Below are 19,140 nucleotides of genomic sequence, written 5' to 3'. Positions count from 1 at the left end.
GTTCAATAGGTACCAAGTCATCACATTAGGCATTTAGATTTGGGGCAAGAACTATGATCATAGAAGGAAATGGGATTTGTAGGGATAAAACCTCTGGGAAGTCTGATTCACTGTATGGACTTCTGATGGCAGATCAATAAGCACAAACAGTTATTCTTTCCTAGATTCATTGTTAAATGTTCATTGTATTGGTTATCATCATACATTGTTTATTATAATCCTCATCATTAATAATAATAATGATGATGATGATGATGATGATGATATTGTCAACTTTACACAAGCTAGGATCATTTGGAAAAAGTAAATCCTCAGTCAAGAAAATGCCCCCTTAGGGAAGGGGAAAAAGGTGAAAAAGAGACCAAGGGAGGAACGGGAAGATAAAAGTGAGGGGATAACAATTGAGATGTAATCTGAATAAATTAATTAAAAAATCTGGAAGAAAAAAGGAAACGCCCCATCAGATTTGTCAGAAGGTAGGCCTGTGAGAGTATTTTCTTGATTAATGATTGATGTAAGAAGGCTCACATTTCTGTGGGTGATCCCACCCATGAGCAAGTAGTCCTGAGTACTATAAGAAAGCAGGATGAACAAGCTATGCTAGCAATCTAGTAAATTCCTCCATGGTCTTTGCCTACAGGTCTCTTCCTTGAGTTCCTGCCTCATCTGCCTTAAGTGGTGGGCTATAATTGATCAGGACATGTTAGCCAAATAAATCATTTCCTCCTCAATTTGCTTTTGATCATGCTGTGTATCACAGCAGTAGAAAGCAGACTAAGACACACATTCTGAAATATCTGATTTGTGAATCATCAATATTTAATTAAGGCCAAGATAGGCTATTTCTCTTAAAAGACTAGAAAGTGTGTGAAAGATCTGACATGTAATATTACAAAAGATGCTTTTTTATTGCCGGAATAAATTCTAAGGGAAAATCATTGTGGTCATATAAAATTACTTACTTACCAGGAATGGAAGGATGGCCCAATGGCTAAGAACATTCTTTCAGAGGACTTGTAGTACATTTCCCAGCATTCATGTTAAACATTACAGACCTAGGAGATCAAACACTTTCTATTGGCTTCTGTAGGTACCAACATACATATACATATTCATACACACAATTAAAATTAAAATAAATCTTAAAATAATTTAGTAAAGCAGCTTTATATTAATGTATACATTTGATTATATTCTTTTTGGTTTTGTTTTCTTAAAGGGTGCAATATGCTTTTTATTAATTTATTCAGATTACAAGTCAATTGTTATACCATCACTTATATCCTCCTGTTCTTCCCTCCCTCCTGTTTTCACCCTATTCCGTCCCCTAGTCCTATGACCCAGGGGGACCTCCTCCCACACTATTGGTTATAGGCTATCAAGTATCATCTTTGAGTGCCATCAAGCCTCCCCACCAAAAGGAGGTGGTCAAATATGGGGCTCCAGCGTTCATGTCAGAGTCAGTCCATGCTCTCTACATAACTGTGGAGAATGTCCTGTCCAGTGGCTAGATCAGAGTAGGGGTTCAATGTTTATTACTTGTATTGTCCTTGGTTAGTGCAATAGTTTGAGCAGACCCCCCTGGACCCTGATCCACCTGTCTTGATGCTCTTCTTGTATGTTTCTAGGACCCTCTGGATCCTTCTATTTCCCCATCTCGTATATTTCTCTTACTTAAAGTCCCAGTGGGATGTCCTCCCATCTGTCCCAATCTCTTGGTAAGTGAAGACTTTCATGGGACATGCCTTTTGGGCTAGTGCCCAATTATAAGTGAGTACATACCATGTGAGTCTTTCTGCTTCTGGGTTAACTCACTCATTATGATCATTTCTAGTCCCATCCATTTGTCCACAAATTTCGGGATTTCCTTGTTTTTCAAAGCAGAGTAGTATTCCATAGTGTAAATGTGCCAGAGTTTCTTTACCCATTCTTCAGCTGAGGGACATTTAGGCTTTTCCAGCTTTTGGCTATTATGAATAAGGCGGCTATGAACATGGTTGAGCATATGTCCTTGTTGTGTGGAAGAACATCCTCTGGGTATATTCCAAGGAGTGGGATAGCTGGGTCTTGAGGAAGCCCTATTTTCAGTTTTCTGAGCAAGCACCAGATTTCCAAAGTGGTTCTACAAGTTTGCATTCCCACCGGCAATGAAAGAGTGTTCCTCTTTCTCTATATCCTCACCCCAGCATGTGGTGTCACTTGAGTTTTTGATCTTAGCCCTTCTGATGGGCATAAGATGGAATCTCGGAGTTGTTTTGATTGGCTGCAATATGTTTTAAGAAGATTTGGACCAAGTATTTTTTTTTTTTATTACAGAAGTAACTCTAGATGGAGAAATTAAATGTGTACAGGGCCACTTACACAGTATTTTTTCTTGTGTTCTTTTCTCTTTATTTATTTATTTTTATTTTTTTTATTAATTTATTCTTGTTACATCTCAATGGCTATCCCATCCCTTGTATCCTCCCATTCTTCCTTCTCTCCCATTTTCCCCTTATTCCCCTCCCCAATGACTGTGACTGAGGGGGACTTCCTCCCTCTGTATATGCTCATAGGGTATCAAGTCTCTTCTTGGTAACCTGCTATCCTTCCTCTGAGTGCCACCAGGTCTCCCCCTCCAGGGGACATGGTCAAATATGAGGCACCAGAGTATGTGTGAAAGTCATACCCCATGCTCCACTCAACTGTGGAGAATGTTCTGCCCATTGGCTAGATCCGGGTAGGGCTATTACACAGTATTTTTTATAGTATTAGGAAAAATAAATCATTATGGTAATTTCAGCATGAAGTTTGTTTTGCTCTCATCAGTGAATCACATATAAGCAGGAGGCACTAGAACTCTGTCTTCCCTAGTTAGCACTTTGCACTCCTGAAAGTTAGCAACTGCTCTGTAACTAAGCCATAAATCAGCAAAAGGGGCTTGGATCTCTGGCCCCAGAAGGATGGGGACTTCACAGTGGCGACTATGCTAGATGAGTGGAGAAAGCTATGCCTCTGAAGAAATCAGCCCATGGGGAATTCCAGCAGGGAAAACTGATTAGAGATATATATTATTTCATACCAATCCAGCCATTTTCATTGTTCTATTAGGTAGGTTGTTGCTCTGCTTTCAAGGTCATCAATGTAAGGAACATGGTTTACATAGTTTAAACATGTAAGTAACTGTCATGATGCACAGTCTTCCTGGGTGTCTTCAGACACCCCTCCTGTATTCCTGCAGGGTACTCAGAGGCAATTTGATTATATTTTGAGGGAGAATAATTTAACGGAAAATAAGGTTAATTATGAAAATAGATGACGTATATTATAAATGAACCAAGAGAGGCAAAGTAACAGATCCTAAAATATCTCTTACTGTCTGTTTTCACCCTCACATAGAAATGATTTTTTTTCTTTCATCAAGCAATTGATAGCAGGACAGCACTATTTTAGTTGTGCTTTAATTGAGTGAATATAGTTTTTAGGACAAGCCTCTCTTTCAGTTGTTTTCAGAGAATGTCAGAAAAAGATAATTAAGCAAGAATTCTCCAAGAATTTTTACTGTTTTGGAGACTACTGACTGCTAACAGGTAGCATAAAGTAATTTACATTTTTAGACTAACAGGGTGCTTTTTAAAGTCTTTGATATTCAGGGCATGATAAAAATCAACTAAAGTAGTACAGCAATGATCCTTTTTAGACACTTGCTGGAATTTGAAAACCCATAGATGCCCGTTCATTTGGTTTTGTTATATTTCAGTCTATCTCTCAATGGACCTGTGTACACGACATCATATCCTACCACTAACAAGTGTTTTACTGCAAATTTTATGTCTCTATAAATTTAGACGAATCTGTTTGCCTTAACATCAAAGCTCATAAAATAATATGACTGCCATAAGAAAAAAGTTAATATTTTAACTTTAAGTTATAGGTAAGCCTTATTTCTCTACAAGACTGAGCTACTTGATGCATTTACATTAAGTAATGGTCCTATTTCAAATGATTTTTATGAGTGAAAAAATTCAGTGAATTCAGAAAAATAAACTTTTTAAAATCTGGACCCACAAACACATTTAAAATTGCATTTTAAAAACTGAATTCCAATAAAAGTGTCAGTCTTTGGGAGCATATATTATGAAGACAGTACTAGGGCTTTCTGTGTAATTAAAAAAAAGTAGGGAAACTATGTACAGTTAGAATATAACTTTGCCAGCATTTGGGCTAGTTTGTTTCTGTAAAAGAGACTATTACATATTCAATAAAGTTGTATTATAGAACAAAATATAACACCAGAGGAAAAAGAGGTTCATGAATTATTTCTGTGCAATCATATTTCTTACTTATATGCATACAGAAAGAAAAATCCTGAAAAAAAATTTATTCAGATTATAAACTTACACATGGTAATCATACCCCTAAAAGGCCTTACCATGATTCGGAACTGATACTGGAGCTGATATTTGTTGCCATTGGACAGTGTCATTGCTCTCAGATTTCTTAGTGATCTACAATGCATCCGTTTTTATGACGAAAATGATCTAAGGACTGCTCAGTGCCTCTCGCCTGTTCAGCCACACACACATGCATCCTAAGACTGCCTAAGTCTTGAGGATATCAACCCCCACTGACCTGGGCCAGAAATTTTATCATTCAGTTTAATTTTCTTCATGGGAATCCTTTGTTCTGTAGTGTATATGATTCTGAAGGAGGTTCTCCTGCAAAACAGCTACCTCTTCACCAAGAAAGGCAGAGCTGGGTGAATGGATTCCTGGTCAGTCTTACAGCCTGAAGAGATTAGCAGAGACCTTGAAGGCAGGGTTCTGAGAGAAATGGCGTAGATGAAACAAAGATGACCACAGGACTCCTGGCTGCTTCAGACATTCTTTCCAGCTCTCCATGGTACTCAATACCTTATAGATAAGTACTAGATTGAGCATTCTATGTGGATCATCACCGTGTCTCATACTTGCCAAAAGTCCGAGGACTCCTAGAAAACTCTTAAATTTTGAGGGCAAACAAAAGAGAAAGTCATCATTTTTTAGAAACGAATCATAAGGAAGAAAGGAAAATTTTCACTCTAGAAATTCTCTAGGCATAGATAAAATTGCAAATAAATAAGATCCAATGAAATCACGGGGTGAAGTGAAAAAATTTGATATCTACACTATAAACTCTAATCTCTTTCTATGGATGGAAAAAGCAGGTTGTTAGAGAAAAATCACATCACAGCAGCCTTGATTTAAAGTCCATTTTATAAATTATACAGGAATAGTAATGATTGGTGCTTCCTATCACCTATTGCTTAGATTCTTTCATTAGTTGTTGTATATGAGATCAAGTCATCCCTACTACACTATGAACTTTTCAGGCCAACCTATGCAGATCTTGTCTGCTGGAGCTGAGATCCGAGCACCTGAAAGAATGGGGCCGACTACAGTCTGATGCTGTAGACAATGACACTTCAGGTTCTGTGTACTTTAATACAGAAATGAAACTAAGAAAGCAGTGATCTGAGGAAGGTTGCTTGAGTTCAGAGAAACATATGAATAAATGCCAGTAAACGCATACTAAATGTTGACAGAACAGCCCTTTCCCAGACCTCAGGAGAAAACAATTTTAACATAATTGTTTGACATGTAGTATAAATTATGTCTGAGGGAGCACAAAAGCTAGCAGAAGGCTAGACTCAAATTGAGGGTATATTAAGGACAGCATTTACCATATCCTTTCACCAGATTGGGTTCTTGTTGAGGGCATACTTGTGAGTGGGACAAACATAAGGCAAATCTAACGAGAGAAAGTTACATTCCTGGAATGAGACACTGAAGGCTTTGTCTCCTGGCCCTTCTCTCTCTTCTTTTCCTTCCTGACTGCTGAGAAATGAGCACCTTCCTATGCCACACCACACACATCTGCTAAGACGTCATACCTCCCTAAAGGTCAAAAGCAAAATTGTCAGCTGCCTTCCACCTGTACCCTCTGAAACCTTGAGCTAACGTAATGCTTTTCTCCTTTAAGTTGTCTTTCTCAGGTACTTTGTCATAGCTATGGAAAGCTGACTACCACATGCTTCCAGTGATTGTGACTGATGTTAAAGTTTGAGAACTACCGCTAAATCCTACCTCTAATAACTGCCAGTTTTGCTTCCCATCCCATCAAGGAACTTGTTTGGTCTTACTTAAATTTTTATGTATTCATAAAATTATATAAATTTCTTTGTTCTAGGAACTCAAATGCATAGTTCATATAATATATGCAAATATAATCATAAAATCTTCTTTTATGATATGAAGAGTATGTCATAAAATGATTTGTCACATCATTGGAAAGTAATTGCTGAATATCTTGTATGTGCTGATTTGAGAGCTGAACATCAAAGGGTTAAACAGTAAAACTAAATACATATTCCTCAAGAGAGAATTCAAAAGGACATTCATTTATCATTTGTGGTGTCTCAGATAAGCTCTTCTTAGTGGTACTCTAGCAGGCCCCATTGACTAAAAATCTTATAATCTTGTTAAGGAAATGAGCTTTAAAGTGCAGAATCAATTATGCCAGGCAGTAGTAATCCTAATATTCAAGAGGCAGAGGCAGGCAGATCTTCGAGTTTGGGGACAGTCTGGTCTACAGAGTGAGTTCCAGGACAGCGAAGGCTACACAGAGAAATCCTGTATCAAAGACAAAACAAAATAAACAAACAAATATATAAAACCAATTGGTAGTTAGTATAAAATAATCTATAGCCAAGTGACATACAGTGTAATTATTAATGTTTTCTTTGTTATAATAGAGGGATTCTTGTGTGCTAAAGAATATGAAGTCTCTCTTGAATAGATCTGAACTGTGCTTTACCTATGAGCAGTTGTGGCAAAAGAGTAGACAGCTGATTCACTGAGCACTGATCCACTGGCACAGTAAAGTTAAATACATTTAGTTATTTAAAATATAACCACAACTTCCGCATAATTACCACAACAAGTTATTATTTATTCAAACTGTTTAGCTCATAAACTCAATATGACCTAAAATGAACGGACATAGGCTAATTGGTCTGAAGCTGGGAAACAATAGAAACGCAGTATAATGGAGCAAGACTGAAGAATTCTGGTATCACTGTGAAGAACACATTCTTTGATTTGACTGACAAGAGGTAAATCTGAGGTGCAAAACCAGCCTTTATTAACAAGGAAGGTAGATAGTCTAGCTGTGTTCTCAATTTCATCTCTGTTCACAAGAAGCGACTGTTCTCTATGCTGCATCATCTCCATATCTCCTCAATTATTCTTCTTGCACTTGGTAACAAATTGAAACTTGAAAGAGGATGGAGACAATAAAAAAGAGGAAACAATAAGAAGGGGATAAAATTGCAATAGGGAATAAGTTTTGGAAGTGGTTGATATGAACAGAAAAATGTAAAGACGTATGTGGAGAGAGAAAAGTTAAGTGTCATCACGGACTGTGATTTCTAGCCAATGTGTTAAAACCACGAAGCACTGGAGTTATTTGGTAGCTGCTGTTGTCTGTGCCATCTTTTTCCAGTTCTTCTTTTAGGTAGGGCCACAGGGCTCAGCGTGCGGACAGAGTTAAAGCTACTAGAAGAAAAGGTGCTGTGTGTACTTGAGGACTTCATTTAGTTTATTTGCATTGGTAATTTCTGAAGATGAGCCTCATCTTTTTCCCTTCCAAAGCCTCTCATTGATTTCCAAACAACCTAATGTCTACATATTGAAAATGGAGAGGGAGTGAGGGCAGCAGGGCCATCTCAACTAATGGAGACCTGTCCAGTGCAGGCTTAGAGAGAGCTCAGTTCTATTATGACTCATCCCAGATACAGCACAAAACATAATTACTTGCTTGTGATCAGGAAGTACAGAATGATTTGATGATAGATCCTACCCCAAACAACAGGAGAGATTTTCTCTGGGAAGATACTCGTAACTGTGTTTACTGAGTGCCTCCTAAGCATCAAAAGCTACACTAAGTGTTTTCAGGTAATACATTGTCCATGGCAAAACTTCAGTAGTATCATCGCTGACACCAAAATGAATGGAATAAGCAATATTTCTAGCCAGGCATTCTGCTCTATATTACTTGATCTAAATATCACAATTGTTTATCATCTAAAGAGGTATCTTTGAGAGCAAAATCAGCTGCAAGTTTCTTACCTAGGAAGAGAGTTATAACTTGTAAAGATAAAAAGTATTCATCATGATAAATATTGGCTGATTTTTACATTACAAATGAAACAGTATTTGTGTACCAAATCTAGGCTATCTAAATGACGGATTAAATTTGACCTCTGTGGATATTTGGTGATGTAAGGACAGTGTTGACTGTAAAATTTTTGGCATATATTGTGTTAATGCTGAGGAGGCTACATGGAGCAGGACAGATCCCACAACAAAGGCCTATGCAGATTAGAAGTTAATTATTCCTACATCTATGTGGGTTGTCTTTTCTGTTTATCCATGTTTTGAGCCTATGCCATTCAGTTCTTGTTATTGTAGCTCTGAAGTATAATTTGAAATCACATCTAGAACTTTTATCTTTTTCTGAGAATTGATTTGGGGTCACTTTGAAAATACATGTGGAATTTCCTCAAAAACTAAAAGCAGAGCTATGGTATGACATAGGTATATACTACTTTTAGTATATACCTAAAGGACACTAATTGTGTATTCCACACCAGCACATCCACATTTATTGTAACAGTATTGATAACAGTCAGGTGGTAGACACAGCCTAAATGTACATCAACAGATAAACCAAGAAAATGAAATATGCATCTATTTCTACAGACAAATGATAATGGATGTATATGACAGATAGATAGATATGCCATTTTCCTCACCCATAAAGAGTAATAAAGACTGGACATTGCCACATTAAAAGTTCACATTCAGAAAGACAAATACCACATTTTCTCTCATTGTCGATCCTAGGTTTCAAAATGAAAGTATAAAATATCTAGAGGGAAAATGGGAGTAGTCAGAGAGGGGAGGGTGGAGAAAGGAGAGAGCCTGCGGAATGAATTTGGTCCAAGTAAATTTTTACTTATATGAATATGCCTTATGAAACCCCTCAGCATGTACAGTGAACGTGTGCCAGTAAGTTTTCTGTGCCAATGGTGCTGTGTTTCAAAAACCATTATGTACTGATGTTTTATACACGTTGACAAAAACAATAAATTAAATTTCAATATATATTTGTTGCTTTTTCTATATATATTTTTATGACCCATCTACAGATGTCTTTGGTACTTGGTTTACCAATTATTTCTCGTGTCATTGCAGTTATGATCCAAAACTTGAAAAAGAGCGTACCTCTCACTTGTTCCAACACCCTAGGCTTCTTCTGGGACTTAAAATCAAATCTAGTACAATTAGTAACCTGCCACAGGTCACAAGATTAGAAAATACTTGTTTAATATTAAGTGAATGATTGAAAGAATGGCATGTGCATGCAAAGAGTTTTTTTTTTTCTAGGAATTCAACAGTGTGGGCATAGAAACCATCTTTTTTCCAATTGTTGAATGATTGCTTTCTCCTAAGGAAAGTAATGAGTAGAATGGCAATCAAACAAGAACAGATTCAACAATGGAGAGTGAGGGAATAAATTCCCAGGAAGATGTACTAAGAAATACTCAGGCCTGGGTTTGGATGGGAGGGGTCTGCACCTTTTCTTTGGAGGCACTGAAAGAGTAACAAGCCTGACTATTTGGGAGACAGATGTTGAGGGACAAGATCTGAGAGCACAAGAGATCGGAGGGCTGTAGAGCAGTGAGTGTGCAATGCTTTCCTGTTGTGTAGTGATCAACATGGGCCCTGAATTCATAAAGACTGGCAGTAAGCCACAGCTGCACCAACAAGGAGCTGGGCATTTGTGTAGACAGAGGGCTGCTGGTAGTGGAGGGTGGGTGCATGTGTGTACAATCCAGCCAGTAGATGGGTGAATGAAGAGATGGCTCAGAGCAAGACAGAAAGAAACCCTGGATCGAAGGACACTGTCTTCTGCAATATATTAGGTATTTCACATTTTTTTACATGATGCATTGCTTGACCTGGGCACTACTTCTGTTGCAAACTCTTCCAGAATTACACATTTTCAATAAATTACTTTAATTTTTCTTTCACTATTCAGGTGCAGACCTGCTAAATTATGTTTCACAAATGATCAGATTCAATCAGACCCTTCATTCATACCAGATAGGCTCTGAGTAATCGCATCTTATCGGCGATAATTATAATTTGTTTTTATTTGCATAATGAAATCATTTTGTATTGCTCTACCAGGGTCTCAGGAAAGCTATATTAAAATGGTAATGTTCAGTAATTATTGATTATTTTATTTGTTAAGCAATATTTAATATATTCTGCTGTATGCAGGTGCAATTACTGTAGGCACAGGAAACAGGGAAATCAGGACTATTTGCATAGCACAAGGGTAGACAATGGGACTATATGAAAAGTAATCTATATAACACAGAAACTGGTGCAAAATTTTAGGGACCTTGTGAACAGATTTGACCATTTTCACAAAAGTACTGATCAAATAACACCAATGGATTTGACTAGAATTTTCAGTTTTGCAAGTCAGACTTAATGACAAAAGTTTCAAGTGTGCTAAATTTGTCTCATTTACTCCATAGGTTATGTATATGTCCCTGTTAGCATTCAGAAACTGAACCTTTCATTGCTTCAAGTTTTTCTTTTTTTTTTTTTTTTTTTTTTTTTTTTTTTTTTTTATTAATTTATTCTTGTTACATCTCAATGTTTATCCCATCCCTTGTATTCTCCCATTCCTCCCCCCCCCCCACATTTTCCCATTATTCCCCTCCCCTATGACTGTTCCTGAGGGGGATTACGTCCCCCTATATATTCTCATAGGGTATCAAGTCTCTTCTTGGCTACTTGCTGTCCTTCCTCTGAGTGCCACCAGGTCTCCCCCTCCAGGGGACATGGTCAAATGTGAGGCACCAGAGTATGTGAGAAAGTCGTATCACACTCTCCACTCAACTGTGGAGAATATTCTGACCATTGGCTAGATCTGGGAAGGGGTTTAAAGTTTACCTCCTGTATTGTCCTTGGCTGGTGCCTTAGTTTGAGCGGGACCCCTGGGCCCAAATCTGCCTATCATATTGTTCTACTTGTAGATTTCTAGGACCCTCTGGATCCTTTTATTTTGCTGTTCTCCCATGCGTCTCTCATTTAGAGTCCCAATAGGATGCCTTCCCCTCTGTCCCAGTTTCCTGGTAAGTGAAGGCTTTCGTGGGACATGCCCCTTGGGCTAGTATGCAGATATAAGTGAGTATATACCATTTGATTCTTTCTGCTTCTGGGTTAACTCACTCATTATGATCATTTCTAGCTCAATCCATTTATCCACAAATTTCGGGAATTCCTTGTTTTTAATAGCTGAGTAGTATTCCATAGTGTATATGTACCACAGTTTCTTTATCCACTCTTCTACTGAGGGACACTTAGGCTGTTTCCATGTTCTGGCTATTATGAATAAGGCTGCTATGAACATGGTTGAGCAAATTTTCTTGTTGTGTGCTGGAGCATCTTCTGGGTATATTCCAAGGAGTGGAATAGCTGGGTCTTGAGGAAGCCCTATTCCCATTTTTCTGAGATAGCACCAGATAGATTTCCAAAGTGGCTGTACTAGTTTGCATTCCCACCAGCAATGAAGGAGTGTTCCTCTCTCCCCACATCCTCGCCAGCATGTGGTGTCGCTTGAATTTTTGATCTTAGCCATTCTGATGGGTGTAAGATGGAATCTCAGAGTTGTTTTGATTTGCATTTCCCTGATGACTAAGGAGGTTGAGCATTTCTTTAAGTGTTTCTCAGCCATTTGATACTCCTCTGTTGAGAATTCTCTGTTTAGTTCCAAGCCCCATTTCTCAATTGGGTTATTCGCTTTGGTGGTGTTTAATTTCTTGAGTTCTTTATATATTTTGGATATTAGACCTTTGTCAGATGTAGGGTTGGTGAAGATTTTTTCCCAGTCTGTAGGCTGTCGCTTTGTTCTCTTGACAGTGTCTCCTGCCTTACAGAAGCTTCTCAGCCTCATGAGGTCCCATTTATTAATGGTTGACATTAAGGCCTGGGCCGTTGGTATTCTGTTCAGGAAGTTGTCTCCTGTGCCAATATGTTCCAGGCTCTTTCCCACTTTTTCTTCTAAGTGAGTTAGTGTCTCTGGTTTTATGTTGAGGTCTTTAATCCACTTGGATTTGAGTTTTGTGCAAGGTGACAAATATGGGTCCAGTTTCATTTTTTTACACATAGACCTCCAGTTAGACCAGCACCATTTGTTGAAGATGCTATCCTTTTTCCATTGAATGGATTTGGCTCCTTTGTCAAAAATCAAGTGACCATATGTGTGTGGATTCATATCTGGGTCTTCGATTCGATTCCACTGATCAACCAGCCTGTTGCTGTGCCAGTACCATGCTGTTTTAAGTACTATTGCTTTATAGTACAGTTTGAGATCAGGTATGGAGATTCCTCCGGAGCATCTTTTATTGTACAAGATTGTTTTAGCTATTCTGGGTTTTTTGTTTTTCCATATGAAGTTCAGAATTGAACTTTCAATGTCTTTAAAAAATTGTGTAGTTATTTTGATAGGGATTGCATTGAATCTGTAGATTGCTTTTGGTAGGATGGCCATTTTTACTATGTTAATTCTCCCGATCCATGAGCAAGGAAGATCACGCCATCTTCTCAGGTCATCTTCAATCTCTTTCTTCAGAGTTTTGAAATTTTTTTCATACAAATCCTTCACTTGCTTAGTTAGGGTAACTCCTAGATATTTTATATTGCTTGTGGCTAATGTGAAGGGTGTGGTTTTCCTAATTTCTTCCTCTGTAAGCTTGTCATTTGTGTATAGGAAGGCTACAGACTTTTTTGAGTTAATTTTGTATCCAGCCAATTTGCTGAAGGTGTTTATCAGCTTTAGGAGTTCTCTGGTGGAGTTTTGAGGGTCACTTATGTACACTATCATATCATCTGCAAAGAGGGATAATTTGACTTCCTCCTTTCCCATTTGGATACCCTTGATCTCCTTTTGTTGTCTTATTGCTCTGGCTAGAACTTCGAGTACTATATTGAAGAGATATGGAGAGAGTGGGCAGCCTTGCCTTGTTCCCGATTTTAGAGGAATTTCCTTGAGTATCTCACCATTTACTTTGATTTTGGCTATTGGCTTGCTGTATATAGCCTTTATTATGTTGAGGAAAGTGCCTTGTATCCCCGATCTCTCTAAAACTTTAAACATGAATGGGTGTTGAATTTTATCAAATGCTTTCTCTGCATCCAAGGAGATGATCATGTGGTTTTTTATTTTCAGTTTGTTTATATGATGGATTACATTGATGGATTTCCGTATATTAAACCATCCCTGCATGCCTGGAATGAAGCCTACTTGGTCATGATGAATGATATCTTTGATGTGCTCCTGTATTCGTTTTGCAAGTATTTTATTTAGTATTTTTGCATCTATGTTCATAAGAGAAATTGGTCTGAAATTCTCTTTCTTTGTTGAGTCTTTGTGAGGTTTAGGTATCAATGAGACTATGGCCTCATAGAATGAAGTTGGTAATGTTCCATCCATTTCTATCTTTTGGAGTAGCTTGAAGAGTATCGGTATTAGCTCTCCCTTAAAGGTCTGGTAGAATTCTGCACTGAAACCATCTGGCCCTGGGCTTTTTTTGGTTGGAAGACCATCGATGATTGCTTCTATTTCTGTAGGGGAAATGGGACTATTTAACTTGTTTATCTGTTCTTCACTCAACTTTGGCAAGTGAACTTGATCAAGAAAATCGTCCATTTCCCTTAGATTTTCAAATTTTGTGGCGTATATGCCTTCAAAGTAGGATCTTATGATTCTTTGAATTTCTTCAGTGTCTGTTGTTATGTCTCCCTTTTCATTTCTGATTTTGTTGATTTCAATACTGTCTCTCTGCCTTTTAGTTAGTTTGGCTAATGGTCTGTCTATCTTGTTGATTTTCTCAAAGAACCAGCTTTTGGTTTTGTTGATTCTTTGGACTGTTTTCTTAGTTTCTAATTTGTTAATTTCAGCCCTGAGTTTGATAATTTCCAGGCGTCTACTCCTCTTGGGTGTTTCTGCTTCTTTTTTTTCTAGGGCTTCCAGTTGTGTTGTTAAGATGCTTATGTGCGATGTTTCCAATTTCTTTTTAAAGGCACTTAGTGCTATGAATTTTCCTCTTAGCACTGCTTTCAATGTATCCCACAAATTTGGGTATGTTGTTTCATCATTTTCATTGAATTTCAGAAACTCCTTGATTTCTTTCTTTATTTCTTCCCTGACCCAGGTGTCATTTAGCAGAGAGTTGTTTAGTTTCCACAAACGTGTAGGCTTTTTGTTATTTCTGTTGTTGTTGAATTGCAGCCTAAGAGCATGGTGATCTGATAGGATACAAGGTATTATTTCAATCCTCTTGTATCTGTTGAGGCTTGCTTTGTGACCTACGATGTGATCAATTTTGGAGAAGGTTCCATGGGGTGCAGAGAAGAAGGTGTATTCTTTCTTGTTTGGGTGAAAGGTTCTATAGATATCTGTTAGATCCATTTGACCCATGGCATTGGTTAATGATGTTATTTCTCGGCTTAGTTTCTGTTTCAATGACTTATCCTTCAGTGAGAGTGGGGTGTTGAAGTCTCCCACTATTATTGTGTGGGGATCGATGTGTGGTTTAAGCTTTTTTAGGAGATCTTTTACATATGTGGGTGCCCTTGTATTGGGAGCATAGATGTTCAGAATTGTGATGTCATCTTGGTTGACTTTACCTTTGATGAGTATGAAGTGTCCTTCCTCATCCCTTTTGATTAATTTTGGTTGAAAGTCTATTTTGTTCGATACTAAAATGGCTACACCTGCTTGCTTCTTGTGACCATTTGCTTGGAATATTTTTTTCCAACCTTTTACCCTGAGGTAATGCCTTTCATTATGGGTGAGATGTGTTTCTTGGATGCAGAAGAATGTTGGGTCTTGTTTATGTACCCATTCGGTTAGTCTGTGTCTTTTTATTGGAGAATTGAGGCCATTGATGTTGAGAGATATTAATGACCAGTGACTGTTAAGAGTCTTAATTTTGATGTTGTTTCCAGTCGAGCGTTTGTGTAGTTGTGTTTTTGCCATGGGATAGTTATCTATTTCCTGGGTAGTTTTGGTTGTAGCTTGACCCTTTGGGATGGAGTTTTCCTTCTAGTACCTTCTGTAAAGCTGGATTTGTGGATAGGTACTGTTTGAATTTGTTTTTGTCATGGAATATTTTGTTTTCTCCATCAATGGTTATTGATAATTTTGCTGGGTAAAGTAGTCTGGCCTGGCATCTGTGTTCTCTTAGGGTTTGCAGGATCTCTGTCCAGGCCCTTCTGGCTTTTATGGTCTCTGCTGAGAAGTCAGGTGTAATTCTGATAGGTTTACCATTAAATGTTATTTGGCCCTTTTCCCTTGCAGCTTTTAATATTTTTTCTTTGTTCTGCATGTTTTGTGTTTTGATTATTATGTGGCGGGCAGTTTTTCTTTTCTGGTCAATTCTATTTGGTGTTCTGTAGGCCTCTTGTATGTTTATAGGCATCTCTTTCTTTAGATTGGGGAAATTTTCTTCTATGATTTTGTTGAGAATAGTTTCTGGGCCCTGGAGTCTGATGTCTTCTCTTTCTTCAATGCCTATTATCCTCAGATTTCTTCTTTTCATGGTGTCCTTAATTTCTTGGATGTTTTGTGTCAGGAGTTTTCCAGATTTGGCATTTTCTTTAATGGTTGATTCAATATCTGTGATTGTATCTTCTAGCCCTGAGATTCGTTCTTCCATCTCTTGGATTCTGTTAGAAAAGCTCACCTCTGTGTTGCTTGCCTTCTTCTCTGAGGTCTCACGTTCTCGTTTTTCTTCTGTCTGTGTGTTTATCATTGAATCCATTTTCATTTTCAGATCTTGAACTGATTTTTTGATTTCTTTCATCTGATTTTTGTATATTCCTGAGTTTCTTCCATTGCCTCTTTATAGGTCTTCAGAGCTTGAACCGTTTTAGTTATCTCTTTCATCTGGTTGTTTGCATTTTCCTGCAATTTTTCCAGTTCCACTCTATGTGCTTCTTTTATGTCTCTCACCTGTTTGTCTGCGTCTTCCTGCATTTGATTACGAATTTTATTTGTTTCCTCCATTATCATCCTCATTACTAAGGATTTGAGGTCATTTTCTTGTATTTCCGTTGTATTTGAGTTCTCTGGGTGGTTTTCTTTGGGATAGCTGGAAACTGGAGACGCCATGTTGTTTTGGGGTTTTTTGCGTATGCTTTTTCGTTGTCCTTTAGACATCTTGCCGTCTTTGTTTTTGTTGGGTAGCTTCCAGAGTTGAATGGAGGGTGTCTGACGATAGATTCACTTGTTTTCTTACGATTACCCTAGGCTGCGAGCTCAAAGCTTCACTGGTGTGGATGTTAGGAGGTTAGCCCTGTTGTTCTGGTCTCTCACAGCCAGTGATCCTCAGTCCCCCTCTGCTGTGGATCCTGCAATTGTTCTGGGTCTCTGAATGAGCGTTGGGTCAGGCCAAGGTATCCACAGCCTTCTGTGTTCCCTGCCAAGTCCAGCCAGGAGCACTGGGACCGAACCACGGGCAGAACTCAGCTAGATTCTCAGGGCCAGAACCGTCTGCCAAGCTCAGCTAGGGATTTTGGGCCCAAAATGCACACAGGGCCCAGCCAGAATTTTTGGGCTGGGACTACGCACCAAGCTCCACTAGGGCCTTTTGGCCCAAAGTGCGTGCTGTGGTCAGTTATTGACTCAGGGCCCGAACTGACCACCAATCTCAGCCAGGAATTCTGGATTCAAACTGTACACTGTGTCCAACCAGAGTCTTAGAGCTGGTGGAACCGAGAGCTCTGTCCAGCCTGTGCCACAGCAGGAGAACTGCGGCTGCTCTGAGTTAGCGCCAGTGGTGGAACAAGTGCTCCGCCCGGACTGTGTCCCCGCAGGGGAGCTGCCGCTGAGCTGAGGTGGTGCCTAGGATGGAACCGAGCACGTCACCAAGCCTGCGCCACAGCAGGAGAACTGTGGCTGCTCTGAGTTAGCGCCAGTGGTGGGACAAGTGCTCCGCCCGGACTGTGTCCCCGCAGGGGAGCTGCCGCTGAGCTGAGGTGGTGCCTAGGATGGAACCGAGCACGTCACCACGCCTGCGCCACAGCAGGAGAACTGCGGCTGCTCTGAGTTAGCGCCAGTGGTGGAACAAGTGCTCCGCCCGGACTGTGTCCCCGCAGGGGAGCTGCCGCTGAGCTGAGGTGGTGCCTAGGATGGAACCGAGCACGTCACCAAGCCTGCGCCACAGCAGGAGAACTGCGGCTGCTCTGAGTTAGCGCCTGTGGTGAAACCAAGTGCTCCGCCCAGACTGTGTCCCCGCAGGGGAGCTGCCGCTGAGCTGAGGTGGTGCCTAGCGTGGAGCAGCGAGCTCAACTAAGCCTGCACCACAGCAGGGGAGCTGTGGCCACGCTGAGTTAGTGCCTCAGGCAGAATTGCTTGCTGGGCCGGGCCAATACCCGGGACTCTGGGGCCGAACTGTCCGCCGAGTCCAGTCTGGGTCCAAAGGCTCCACGCGACCCAAATCCTGCCCCGAGTCCCCTCTCCCGCAGCAATTCCCACCAGCCACCACACCAATCGCCTCCACCGGAAGGCTATGAGCTGCAAACCTCAGCCGCCGCTGCTGGTGCCGCTGGTGCTGCCGCCTCTGCCGCTGCCGCTCCGATCAGAGAAAAACCACACTCCTCCCGTGTGCAGGGGCACGCAGGTCCTCCGCACCCTGGTCCCTCCGAACCGTGGAGCACTCCTGCTGCCGTGATGTTCGGACCTCGGTGTTCCTGGCTCAGAAATCTGTGCAATTCCCTGAATTGTTCACTGGAGCCTCCAAACGCGGTCCACACTGCTCGCCGCCATCTTGGATCCCCCAAGTTTTTCATGTGTATCATATTGCTGGAGACAAAGTAGATGCAAAAAAAAAAAAAAAAAAAAAAAAAAAAAAAAGTCTATTTGTTAAGTGCAGCAGAGTGAGACTAATTGTTTTTTCCACATGTCAACTATTTACCTGCTAGAAAAGATCAATGGAATTTACCCTTAAATGTTTGTGAGCTATGACATTGAAAGCAAATAGCACTTGAGTTGTGTCCTTATTCCTATCAGCAACATTTGCAGTGACACAATCATGTTTACTTCACTTCTTGCTTTCATATGTATCCTAGTAAGTAATTTTTATCAGAAGGACATCTGACACATTTAACATTTAAAGATATAAATGCTTGTTTGCACACACATAATTTATATTCACCTCTTATTCTTCCTATCAATTTTACTGATATTGAAATAAAGGCAATTGAAGGCATAATATTAATACTAAAATAATATACAGCTGAAAACAGTTTGCTTTATTAATGAAACCTTTATGAGAATTTCTGTCCTGAACAAAGTAGTAACTCAGAAATGTAAATTGTGAACTTGAAAATATGACAGTGTCAGTTCTTTAGCAACTAATTAAAATAATTTTAAATGCATATTTAATAACTTTTTATATGTTGAAGTAAAATTTAGAAATTATTTTCCATTCTTTGTTGGAGAAACATCTAGGTTGTTTCCAGTTTCTAGCTATTATGAAAAAATCTGTCATGAATTTAGTTGAGCAAGCTTCCTTGTGGTATGGTAGAGCACCCTTTAGGTATCTGCCCAGGAGTGGTATAGCTGAGCTTTGAGGTAAATCTCTTCCCAATTTTTTGAGAAACCACCAAATTGGTTTCCAAAGTGACTGTACAAGTTTGCACTCCTACCAGAAATGGAGGGGTAATCCTTTTGCTCCACATCCTCGCCAGCATGTACTTGTCACCTAAGTTTTTGATCTTAGCCATTCTGGCTATTATGAGATGGAATCTGAAGAGTCATTTTGATTTGCATTTCCCTGATGTTAAGAATATTGAATCTTTCTTTGAGTGTTTCTCACCCATTAGAGCTTTCTCTGTTGAGAATTCTCTGTTTAGCTCTGTATCCCTTTTTAAAAATTGAATTATTTGGTTTGTTTGTGTCTAGTTTCTTGTGTTCCCCATATATTTTGGATTATCAGCTCTTTGTTGGATGTGGGGTTGATGAAGATATTTTCCC

Source organism: Acomys russatus, chromosome 2, assembly GCF_903995435.1.
Source record: "Acomys russatus chromosome 2, mAcoRus1.1, whole genome shotgun sequence".
NCBI classification, from domain to species: Eukaryota; Metazoa; Chordata; class Mammalia; order Rodentia; family Muridae; genus Acomys; species Acomys russatus.
The sequence above is the reverse complement of the archived record's forward strand: the minus strand, read 5'-3'. Positions refer to the sequence as shown.